The 8,695-nt window shown below is 40.6% G+C and overlaps 1 non-coding gene across 1 annotated transcript; it reads right to left on the bottom strand.

The window, feature by feature from the left end:
• Nucleotides 1-1,936: 1,936 nt before the first annotated feature.
• Nucleotides 1,937-2,044, bottom strand: LOC112781225 (small nucleolar RNA R71). Its single transcript, XR_003192015.1, has one exon. It is a non-coding gene; the product is annotated as a small nucleolar RNA R71 (small nucleolar RNA).
• Between the last annotated feature and the right edge of the window lie 6,651 nt (nt 2,045-8,695).

The raw sequence follows: 8,695 nt of genomic DNA on the forward strand, positions 1-8,695 counted from the left end.
AGCAATGACGCGAGCGCATGGCCCACGCGAACGTGAGAAGTGAAGAATTCACAACGACGCAGACGCGTGCCTGACGCAAACGCATGGATTGGAGTCTGCACGAGCGATGTGAACGCGTGAACCACGCGATCGCGTGACAAGGAAAATCGCTGACTGATGCGAACGCGTGGACGACGCGTACGCGTGACCTGCGCGATCTGTAAAATAACAGAATACGCTGGGGGCGATTTCGGGCCGCTTTTTGACCCAGTTTTCAGCCCAGAAACACAGACTAAACCTAGGAAACATGCAGAGACTCAACAGGCATCCACAGACATTGAGATTCATCACATTAGGATTACACTTAGTTTTAGATCTGAAATTTTGAGAGTTGCATTACATTGATAGTTTATGCTTTTGCTTGGATTTTTGGATGCTGAAAGTCATTACCTCCGTTGAAGACATTATTTTAGTTTGTTTCCTTATTCCCTTATTTTTAATTAGTTACTCATTGACTCTATTCAATTAAGTATGTTACATTTTGAATTTATTAATATATAGAGTTATTTTTATTTTAATTAATTTTAATCCTCTATTTTATTTTAATTAATTATGTCTTTTCATATTTTTATGATTATTAATTTTATGTCAATGGAGTAGAATTTCTACTTGACATGGGAATTGATTAAGAGGTGATACTTGAGTTGGAATACTCAAGTGCTTGGTTAAACTGGACGTTATTAGCTAACTTCATACTTACTAACACTAGACCTCCCTAAGGGAGAGGACTAGGACCTGAGGGTAAGAGTTAGTTCAATCACTATACCTTTCCTTATTTTGTAAGGGAAAACCGAGTGAGAACAACAACCTTTTTACACCACACTTGAGAAGATCCCAACAAGGATAGAAGTTCCACTTAGTTATTCCCCCAGTCAAGGCCTTTTATTCAGAGTATCAATAATTAATCTTAGTTTATTTTTTATTGCCTTAATTCACAATTATTTTAATTGCTCATTATCAAACTCAACTTTCTGGGAATTTTCTAATTAATAAATTAGCACTCTTTCCTGCAACTCGTTGGGAGACGACCTGGGACTCATAATCCCAGTATTTTATTTCTAAACTTTGTGACAACCCTTTTTAAATTGGTGAGGCAGATCTTAGCTGGTTAAGAGCTATACGTGCAACGCTGTCTCTTAATTGAAATCTCTAAATTGGTTAACTTCTGCCACACATCAATTTTTGGAGCTGTTGCCGGGGAGTTGCAATAGTGTGCTAAATTATTAATTAGTGTATATATTTTATTTTTATTTCCATATTTTATTTTTATTTCTGTTACCATGAGTTACATGTCTTTCTCATTGAATGTCGCGTTCATTGCCTGATCCGAGATTAGTCCCATATGATCCTCAAATTGAAAGAACTCTTTCACATATTAGACGAACTCGACGTCGGTTAGCCTCCCGAGGGTGGTAAAGTTGTTATTATCAACTCACCAGTCTCATCTGAGGGTGAATCTGAACCGCCATCTGAGAGCGAGACAAGCTTATTTACTACTGATCTAGTTGATTTACGTGCAGGAAACATGGCAGCACCTAGGAGGATTACTCTCCAGGAGGCAGGAGCCCCAGATTTTACACTGCAGCCGTATCAAGTGCATCACCCAACTGCAGCTGTAGATTTTGAACTAAAATCCGCACTGATCAACTTGATGCCCAAGTTTCATGGCTTACCTACTCAAGAGCCTATCAAGCACCTTAGGGATTTCCAGATAGCCTGTTCTACTGTTAGGCGTTATGGTGCAGATGAAACTTCTATTCTGTTAACCGCTTTACTATTTTCTCTTGAGGAAAAAGCGAGGGAGTGGTACTACTCCCAACCTGAAGCAACTGTTACCAACTGGGATACACTCAGAAGAAAATTTTTGGAAAAATACTTCCCAGCTGAAGTCATAGATAGACTGAGAAAAGAGATCTCCTGCATTATTCAAGGTGAATCAGAGACTCTCTTTGAATATTGGGAGCGCTTCAACAATCTTCTGGACGCATGTCCCCATCACATGATTCGTAAACTAGTATTGATTAGCTACTTCACCCAAGGCATGAACCCCCAGGATAAAACTACACTGGAAGGTGCCAGTAATAGTTCTCTGAAAAAGTACAAAACCACAGATGAAGCATGGTAACTGATCAGCGACTTAGCTGAGTCCACTAGGAATCATAGACAGAGGTTCAACCCCAAAGCTGTTGCAGAGATTTCCACTAGCAAATAGACTACTGCTCTCACCCAAAGTATATCTGAAATGACCAACCTACTGAAGCAGATGCAGTTGAATCAACAACAAGCGCAACAAGCTCAGCCTTCACCACAACAAAGCCAACAGTTATTTCCACAAAGAGTATGCAGAATCAGTGCTGATTATAGTCATTATACTGATGAATGCCCACAGCTCCAGGAAGACAACACTGTGGCAGCCACTCACAACTTCTATGACCGCCCGAATCAAGGATACAATCAATAAGGTGGCAACTACAACCAAGGTGGCAACAATAACCATGGATGGCAAGACAACTCCAACCAAGGCTGGACAGATAATTCTAACCATGGCTGGAGGGATAACTTTAACAGAGGAGGCAGAGACAATAATGGAAACCAGAGGTGGAATAATAATAACAACAACAGACAGCAGAATCAAAACCAACCTTACAGAGCACCTCACCTAAGACATTCACAAGGACCCCAGCAAACCCAACAACAAGTTTCTCAGACTACTTATTCTAGTTCCTCATCAAATAACAAGATGCTCCGTTCTCTTGCACAAGGACAACAAGACATGCATGCTCAGCTGAACTCTAGTCTGAATGGCTTAACCGCCACTCTACAAGCTCTCGTCTCCCGGATGGATTCCTCACTCAATTCCACACATCAACCTTCAAGCTCTAATGGAATTCCTTCTCAACCACTGCCTAATCCCAAGGGTGGCATCAATGCCATCACTCTAAGGTCCAGAACCACACTGCAGGAGAGGAACCATGAGAAGCCAAACCCACCAGAAAATGCGCCAACAGAGGATGTGGTGGAAGTGGAAGAAGCTGAAGAAGAAGAGGAAGTACAAGACATAGTTGAAGAAGAAGAAACTCAACCACAGAATGAAGCACCAAGGGATGCTGAAGCTACAAATCGCGCCCCTCCTATTCCATTTCCACAACTTGCAAGGAAGCCCAGAAAACAGATGGAACTTGACCCCAAAATGGTAGAAATATTCAAAAAGGTCGAGGTAATTGTTCCCCTTTTTGATGTTATTCAACAGGTACCTAAATACGCAAAGTTTCTAAAAGATTTGTGCATACATAAAGATAAAATTAATGAATTAGAAACTATTCAAACTAGATATTACTTTTAAATATTACTTTAACAGATAAAATATTTGTGCATACATAAAGATTTGTGCATACGCAAAGTTTCTAAAAGTTTCTAAATATTACTTTTACTTTTGAAGTTGGAAGAAAGGGTAGTCGTAGATCAGAGGCATGATGGTAGGCGTAATCCAGTAGTCAGCGAACTCGCATTCAAACTAGATATTTGAAAATCTCGGGATTGCTTCAATGGCAGAAGCCAAAAGAGTGAATTCAACGATTGCTTTGTGACATGGTCAGCGGAATATTCCCTCTTAAAAATAGGGGAAGCTATCTATATAGGATTTCGTGAATAAAATCATGGAAGAAGAAAAAGACGACTTGCACGAACTTGTATGGATAGGATCTACTATCAGATGGAACCTGCCCATGTGGCATTCAAATCTTCTATTTGCTAAAAGCATTTCTTACTGAACTGGGTAAATAAATAACTTTATCCAAGCCCAGAGAGTACTTTCTCTTATGCGTTACACCTCCTATGAACGAACCTGAAAGGGCCACGTACAAAAGGGTTTTTACAAAGTTTCAGAGTTTTGCTTGCCATGTCAACTCATTCATACATGCGGTCGACCTATCATGTCTGAGGGTCAAATTCCAAGTCTAATTACCTTGGTTATCCGATTTCATGCTACCACTGAGCAGACTTTCCTATGAAGCTCGACCTAGCTTTACACGGTCCTATAAGACGCACGATGCTTAACACATGTAATTGGAGTATGTTTCGGGGCTTACAGAAACTCGTGCAAAGAAAGAAGATTTATAGGAGAGAAAAGGCGATCCCTTCTCAATACCTTACCGGGCCTTGAAGTGGAAGAGGATTCATGCCTCGAATGCGCTCTTTTCATAGTAGAAGATATCCACGCATAGAGACTAGGCTACACATGAAAAGGAAAGGGCTTACCACGAGAAAAGAGAAGCTACTCCAACTGAAAATGAATAGACTGGAACTGGATCGCTTGTTGTAGAAGGAATGTCACTGGCTAGAAAGGATAAGGAAGAAACCGCCATCGAATACCTATAACCACTCCGCTTTTAAGCCCTCTTTTTTCTGTGACAGGAACCGCATTCGATCGTATGGACGTCTGAACCCTACCTAACCTATCCCTTATAAATAGCAGCATTCCGTTGCAGAGTTTGCCGGGTGTGAAGAAAGACATTGAATCAAAAGCGGACATGCGGCTCACTGGCTAGATCGGACTGTCTGTACCTTTGCTAACTCTGTTGGAAGCTTGAAAGAGGGAATTCAAATCTATAGCTCCTGTAATCCCAGGAGCTAAGGTTTCACAAAGTGCCTTCACCCGCAGAAAAGAGGTTCTACTAAATTACATTAAGAATTCCCCATCTTGAGATGTCTAAGTAAATAGGCTTCCCTAAGCTAGAAGCAAGAATCATTCCATCAGAAAGAAGACCTTCTTATTCAAATCAAAGGCTTAAAGCCAGGGTCAATAGTAAGAACCTATTCTCCTAACATGAGGTTAGTATTCATCTGAATATTTTCATAATAGACCTACCTTGGAAGACAGCTTGATGAGAGCCGTGTGGGAATCTAGCCCAAGAAAGAGTCCTTCTTGTCGGACTCATATAGCCTTGACTGATTGAAGACTTTATCAAACCCTTTTTTTTTTGGAGGATGGTCAAGAGACTTGGGAAGTCACCTTCTTCTTTCTCATATTCTATTACTATGCTAGGCCCTTCCAATAGCATAAAAAAGGTAAGCCCTTGGAGTGTAAGTGTCAATTCCCAACCATCTAGTTCTAATGGAAGTTGTAGTTGCAAAGCCAGTTTAAGAAAGTTCATTTTCAAGCGGTACGTGTGACTGCAAGAACAATGTTTCCCTACAGTAGCATTGACCCTTACCTTTTTCGGGCTTCCATGTGAGCCAGTTTTCAAGACTTTATACAGCAGTGGTAAGGTACAAAAATGTCATTTCTTTCGGATCTACGACTTAATAGAAAGATAGGACCAAAGTCAAGTGATTCAACTCAAGCACGAACCGCTACCTCTTCTTTTCCGACTTAAAAGAAAGGAGAGGGAATGAGAATGAAAGGGATAAAGATCGAAAGGAAGGTAAGCTACGAATGAGAGAGAATAGGAAAGCTCACCAGAATAAGGATGGCAAGATAGGGCATGATAGAAAGCCAAGAAAAAGAGGGACTACTTTGATAGCCTAGCTTGATGTAAGATATGGATCTAAACCTTCGAAAAAGGTAGGAATGAGATAGTTGGGTTTTCGTGGCACTCTTTCTCTTACTCGAGAGCAGACTTCTGCCATGGGACTTTAGGATTTTTTCATTCCTGAAAGAAAAGGGACGTAAGCTATGTCAGTTGACCAATGGAATGCTACTGAAGGGATGATGAAAAGCGGTTCTGAGTCCTCGAGGGCAAGTGAGACTGGGATGATATACAAGCAGGTATTGCAGAGTCCTCCTGGAATGACTAGACTGGTTGAAAACCTTCAGGCATAGGATGTGTGAGAGCTGTTTGAATCTCCTCCATGCAGAATTATTTGATTCTGGAGCCATCCAGTTGGGTTCTGCCATAAAGGATGCTGCTCAGAGGTTGGTCCCCAAGCAGCCAGTTCTGTCACTTGGGGGGCAGCATAGGAGAACTTTTTTGCAGCTTCGGAACTTCAAGAGCAGAAGACCTACACCAAATCCGCTGGCAATGTTTGGGAAGATGCCTAACTTTCCAGAGAAACCTAGGATGGTTAAGGTCCCCATTCCACCTGCTGATCAATGGCTGTCTGCTGTCCATAAATCCAAGTCTGAGTTCTGGTCAGTTTGGGTGACTGTGCCCCAATAGATGGGAGTCTTGAATGAGTCCACTAGCTAGCTTCCTAGAAAGAAGCACGAGCGTCACGCTTTGAAGCCTCGCTATCGGGAGGAAGAAGACTCTTGTACTTACAGACAAGAAGCGTGGGCCTCTTCGATAGAAGCACTAGAGCGGTGTGATTCAATTCTACTCGTTCTAGATATACATGAAGTATAGAATCGAGGTCGCTGGGATCAATGAAGAATTTTGGATCTTCTGTAACATGAAAACATTTCATTAACTAGAACATGTCATGAACATTTGTTTAGTCTAGAACGTTTTTGAAAGTATGATATTCAAATGAGGCGGAAATAAGAGAACGGATCTCCTGTTGTTTGTACCATTGAATTGAGTAGTTGAATAAATGTAGCTAATGAACGATGGAAGAATCGAAGAAGTGCCGCTCCTGTTATTTTTCATTTGCATTCTGTTGTTTGAGACCTTGTTCTTTGAAAAGATCGAACGAATACAGCTATGTTCGACTGATTTTGATTGATTTGAATCCGGGTAAAATGCGCTTTCATTGTTTTCGCACTAGGCGAGATGAATGAAAACAAGGCCAATTCAATAGCTGCAAAGCACGTAACTACTTTACCTAAAGCAGTGGGCTTCGAACTGGCAATTCAATCTTTCTTCCCATCGCCATGGAGCTTAGTCCCGTCTTCGACTCTATCCAGTCGACTTTTTTTCGAACCAATACGGGGAAAAACCTTCATTATCATGAAAGGTACGGGAACACATAAGCAAGAACGGCGGGAAAGCGATTAAGGCAAGGGGCAAAAATTCCGTGTTTCGGGGAAGTGACCCTAGTAGTGTGTAGGTAAGGGAATAATAAAGCTTACCTGGAAAAAAGGCAAGGGTGTACAAAGCCATAGTTCGGGGTTCTCGCCATCGACTCGGTTGCTTTCCTTCTCAATACCGTGGCAAGGGCTCCTTCTTTAGCTATTAGCGCCCGTGGAGATTGTTTGGTTTGGCCTTTACCGGGACTGATAAACTACTATTTTATGGTTTATCTTGTGCTCAATTGAGTGGTTTTTATCAACTCTTTACCCATTTATTCATACGAATCGCATGCTTTATGTCTTCCTTCCTGATTTTGTGCTATGATTGAAAACATGCTTCTTTTGCCTTTATATTGCTAATATTAATCCTCTCTTATCACCATTAGATACCTTGATATGTGTTTTAAGTGATTTCAGAGATTACAGGGCAGGAATGGCTCAGAGGATAGAAAGGAAGCATGCAAAAGTGGAAGGAATACAAGAAGTTGGAGAAACTGCTAAGCTGTCCAGCCTGACCTCTTCGCACTCAAATGGCTATAACTTTAGCTACAGAGGTCCAAACGACGCGGTTTCAGTTGCATTGGAAAGCTAATGTCAGGGGCTTTGATTTGATATATAATTTACCATAGATTCCCCGAAGTTAGGCAATGCGAACGCGTGAATGAAGCGCCCGCGTTGCATCTGCGGACTTCAATCCGCGCGGACGCGTGGACGACGCCTCCACGTCACTTGCCCGCGACCTGAACATAACAGAAATCACAGGGAGCAATTTCTGGGCTGCTTTTGACCCAGTTTTCAGCCCAGAACACACATATTAGAGGCTATAAAGTGGGGGAATGCATCCATTCATAATCAAGCTTTCATATTCACAATTTCAGTTTTAGATGTAGTTTTTAGAGAGAGAGGTTCTCTCCTCTCTCTTAGGATTTAGAATTAGGATTCTTTTCACTTTATGATTATTTCGTCTTTTGCGATCACAGGTTCAATGTTTCTTTTATTTATTTTTTCAATTTAATTTATGAATATCCAGGTTAGATTTAATTTCTTTTGTGAATGCAATTCGAGGTATTTTCAGATTTAATTTTGCTTTGCTTTATTTATATGAATGCTTTTAATTTAATTTAGATATTTTCCCTTTGGCTTTGGTTAAATAATTGGTGACTCTTGAGTTATCAAACTCATTGTTGATTGAAAATTGGAATTCTTCAAGAATTAATTTGAATTCCAATAACTCTGACTTTTCCCAAGGAAAGACTAGGACCTGAGGAATAAAAATTAATTCATCCACTTAACTTACCTTCGTAGTTAGAGGTTAACAAAGTGGGAGAAAAATCCAATTCTCATTACAATTGATAAGGATAACCAGGATAGGACTTCCAGTTTCCATACCTTGCCAAGAGTCTATTTTATAGTTATTTATTTTTTTTATTCTTCTTATCATTCAACATACTGCTTCCTTACTTTCAAAAGCCCCGATTTACAATCTTCATAACCAATAATAAGAACATACGTCCCTGCAGTTCCTTGAGAAGACGACCCGAGGTTTAAATACTTCGGTTATCAATTTATTTAGGGGTTTGTTACTTGTGACAACCAAAACGTTTGTACGAAGGGATTTCTGTTGGTTTAGAAACTATATCTACAACGCAACTATTTTTACAAAATTCTTTACTGGCAAAAATCCTAACGTCAAAATGGCGCCGTTGC

This window comes from Arachis hypogaea, chromosome 19 (assembly GCF_003086295.3).
Source record: "Arachis hypogaea cultivar Tifrunner chromosome 19, arahy.Tifrunner.gnm2.J5K5, whole genome shotgun sequence".
Taxonomy (NCBI): Eukaryota; Viridiplantae; Streptophyta; class Magnoliopsida; order Fabales; family Fabaceae; genus Arachis; species Arachis hypogaea.